Here is a 4209-nt window from a genome sequence, read left to right as displayed (position 1 = left end):
AACATATCATGTACTCTATACTGCATGTAGGGATTCTTATATTGTTTGTCGAAGTTGATTTAGAATCCATGAACTTTTCCTTATTAACTAGTATTAGAGATTAAAAAGAAAGGGTATAGAACATGGGTTGCCTCCCATGAAGCGCTTCTTTAGCATCATTAGCTTGACGTTTGGCCTTTGTCAGGGTGGTTGGTAGTGCTTCAAGTCCTCTCCCCTTGTAGTGGATTTATCTCCATTGGCTTTGTTAAGAAGCTCCACATGTTCTAAGGATAAGATTTTGTTGATGGTGTACAGTGGGGCAACAGAGATGGAATGGTGCGGAGATGAGGTGGTATAGATAGAAAGTAGGCAGAGACCACTTCATCTCCTGGAGATAAGTCTTCTGTAGGAATTTTTTTGTTCTTCCATCCCCTTGGGGCCTTTTTCTTTGTTTCCCTTGATATGACCTTGTTCCTCATGGTTCCTTCTTTCAGGGGGATTTTGTTGCTTGTCCCATATGACTCTGGTGAGTTTAGCTTCTCTTGGATCACACTTGGCTGTTGTTCCTTCTGATTACATTGCTCGTTAACCATAGGAGTTCTTAGGTGTGGTGCTTGTGCTCCCTTGTCTGGCTCTTCCATAAGCTCTTTATCGTGCTCTTCCTTCGACTCTTCGTTATCATGATCTGCTTCTTGTGATGGTTTGAAAACATTGATGGTGAGCTGTTCATCGTGTATCCTCAACACTAGCTCTCCTCGCTCCACATCTATAAGCGCCCTGGCTGTGGCTAAAAATGGCCTTCCCAAGATAATGGGATGGATGGGGTTCTCTTTCATTTCCAAGATAACAAAGTCCGTGGGCAGGAAGTAGTTTTCAACCTTCACTAACACATTCTCAACCACTCCTATTGCCTGTTTTTGAGTTTTGTCAGCCAATTTGATGATTACGTCTGTGGGTGTTAGCTCATTGATTTAAAGCTTTTTCATGAGGGATAGAGGCATTACGTTGATACTTGCTCCCAGGTCACAGAGTCCCTTATCAAATATTGTCTCTCCTATAACACAGGGAATGTGGAAGCTCCCTGGATCCTTCTTCTTTGTGGGTGGCTCTGTTTGAATGAGAGCACTGCACTCCCTGTTCATCTTTATTGTTTGTCCACCTTTCAATGAACTCTTTTTGGCCAACAGCTCCTTTATATATTTGATGTATGATGGCATTTGCTGGAGGGCTTTAATGAATGGTATATTTACATCAAGAGATGTAAACATGTCAAGGAGCCTTGAATACATTCTCCTTGCTACACCACCTTTGAGCCTTTAGGAAAAAAGGTGCATATGGGTTCAGGGTCCCCTTCCCCTTTTTCTTGTGCGTGGGATGGGGTGTATAGTTTCTTTCTTCATGATTTCCCTTTGGACTGTCTTGGAGATGTTCTTTATGTGTGTCTATTTCCTCCATACTCCTCTCATCACTTGTGGTGATCATCTTGCATTCTTCCCACCTTACTTTCTTTGTTTTTTCTCTTGGGTTCTTCTTTGTGTCACTTGGAAAACTATCAATAGGTTTGGGAAACTGTTGAGAAAGATATCCCACTTGGGACTCCAACCTCTTGATGTTTTTCCCTTGGTTTTTGATATTGGCTCGCACTTCATCCTTGAACACTCTGTTGTCTTGGACCTCTTTGTATATGTTTTCAAGTAGAGCCTCAATTTTGGAAAGTCTATCCTCGGTTGGTGATGGTGGGTTGAGATTAGGTGGTTAAGAAGGGTGATTAGGTGGGTGATGATAGGATCTCTGTAAGGTATGTTGCTGAGTTGCATTGTTGTTGGGATTGTGATTGTGGCATCTCTGATCTTGGCCTTGGTCTTGTTGGTTTCCCCACCCAAAATTAGGGTGATTTCTCCATCCAGAATTATAAGTTTTGGAGTATGGATCATGGATTTGTCTGGGTGAGTTCCCAACATAGTTGGCTTGTTCCCAATCACCTTCTTCTCCTATATTCACTCCTTCTTAAGCTGGTGATGAAGTGATGACTGCTACAACTTGGTTTTCTTCTACCTTCTTGGTGAGATCTGCTAGTTGCTTGGTGATCATCTTATTTTGAGCCAGCAATGCATCCATGTGGTTTAGCTCCATTACTCCTCGAGTGTTGCTTCTTTCAGAAGCATAGAAGTAGTCATTCTCAGCTACCGTTTCAATGACATCTATGGCTTCTTCAATGGTTTTCTTCTTGTTTGGAGAGCCTCCTGATGAATGGTCTATAGCCTTCTTTGACTCATAAGAAAGACCTTCATAGAAAATGTGAAATTGAACCCATTCATTGAACATGTCCGGTGGGCATCTTCTCGTTAAGTCCTTGAACCTCTCTCATGCCTCATAGAGGGTTTCCCCATCTTGTTGCCTGAAAGTTTGCACCTCAGCCCTCAACCTGTTGATTCTTTGAGGAGGGTAAAATCTTGCCAAAAATTTGTTCACCATATCTTCCCAATTTGTTAAGCTCTCCTTCGGAAAGGACTCCAGCCACTTGGATGTTTTGTCCCTGAGAGAAAAAGGGAACAAAATTAGCCTATAGACATCTAGATGGACTCCATTAGACTTCACAATGTCACATATTCTCAAGAAGGTGGTTAGATGTTGATTGGGGTTTTCTTGGGCACTTCCTTCAAATAAGCAGTTGTTCTGAACAAGGGTGATGAGCTGGGGTTTTAATTCAAAGTTGTTGGCATGTATGGTGGGCTTTTGGATACTACTTCCACAATTTCCTGGGTTTGGATTGATGTAAGAGCCTAGAACTCTTCTCTCTTGCTCAGCATGATTTACAGGGCCTTCTCTGGCATGGTTGTAAGCTTTTCCTTCATGGTTGTTTTCTAAGTTCTCCTTCATGTTTGTTTCAAAGTACTCTTCCTCTTCCTCAGCACCAACAACTCTTTTTCCTCTTGCCTCCCTCCTTGGTCTATGGAGGGTCCTCTCAGGTTCTGAATCAAAGGAAGTTGAAGCTCTACCTCTTCTCCCTGTCATACAACTAAAAGAGCACACAGCAAGAAATAAAATGAAGTGATTATTCTTGTTAGAGTGAGTGATTGTTAGTGTGAGTGGTGCAATTTATCAAACAGTTAGTGGGTTAGTGAGCAGAATTGTAAGTAAATTCGAAGAAAAAGAAAATAATGAGAGGATAGGGGGTGAGGAAGAAACTAAATAAACTGAAGGTAAATGACTAGATAAAATAAACAAACAAAAGAAAAATACTCAATCTAGTGAACTTCCAACTTAATCATTGTTGATACAAAATCAATCCCCGGCAACGGCGCCATAAACTTGATGCACGAAAACTTGTCTCTCAACAAATTTCCCTTCGGCAAGTATACCGAATTGTCGTCAAGTAAAAACTCACAATAGAGTGTGGTCGAATCCCACAGGGATTGATTGGTCAAGCAATTTTAGTTGGAAGAGTATGCTAGTTGAGCTAAACAGAAGGTGGTTGATATTGCAGGAAAGTAAATAGCGAGAAAGTAAATGGCAGAAAATAAAGTGCAGAATCTTAAATGGAGATTGGGGGAGATGAACATGGAAATAAATGGCAGAAAGTAAAGAGAATGGGTAAGATCAGAAATGGGGAATTCATTGGGCTTAGGAGATGTTGAATTCTCCGGATCAAGTTCATTCTCATCTCTTCCTCAATCAATGCATTCATTGATCTTCTTGGAAATCTTAAGTGATTGGATCCCAATTCCTTGGCAATCCAATCTCTCTAAGCTTGAACAATTGCCCAATTCCTTGATTTAATTGCTCATGGGAAGAGATGAAGTATGGTCACTGATTATACCACATGTATTTCCAAATCAAAGTGTTGGAGGATTACATGTCACTATATCCGCCCAGACCCCAATTTGGTCCAACATGAGAAAGCATTTCTAGCATGATCTCCTCATCCCTTTTCCAAGGCTCAGAGGAGATCCAATTATGGAGAGTTTCTTTTCCAAGACAACTAACCAATTGAATTAGGATCGAAAGCTTTCTAGCAAATCAAGAGAAAAGAAAGAGGAAGAAGAATGAAAACTATAATTGATCCATCAAATTACAACAGAGTTCCCTAACCCAATTAAAGGGGTTTAGTTCTTCATAGCTCTGGGAATGGAAAATGGTAGAAGAGAATACATGCTTAACTAGAAAAATGCAGAAAGTAAATATACAGAGGGTAGTTCTCCAAAGTGCCAAACTTCTCTATAGTTCAAA

At 40.8% G+C, this 4209-nt stretch overlaps 1 non-coding gene across 1 annotated transcript; it reads left to right on the top strand.

Moving 5' to 3' along the window:
* The first annotated feature begins 2302 nt into the window (after positions 1-2302).
* LOC127748229 (small nucleolar RNA R71) lies at positions 2303-2406 on the top strand. The gene has a single exon (XR_008010171.1). It is a non-coding gene; the product is annotated as a small nucleolar RNA R71 (small nucleolar RNA).
* Positions 2407-4209: the final 1803 nt, after the last annotated feature.

This window comes from Arachis duranensis, chromosome 5, assembly GCF_000817695.3.
Source record: "Arachis duranensis cultivar V14167 chromosome 5, aradu.V14167.gnm2.J7QH, whole genome shotgun sequence".
NCBI lineage: Eukaryota > Viridiplantae > Streptophyta > Magnoliopsida > Fabales > Fabaceae > Arachis > Arachis duranensis.
Note: the sequence above shows the minus strand (reverse complement) of the source record. Positions and strands in the feature narration are given on the sequence as shown.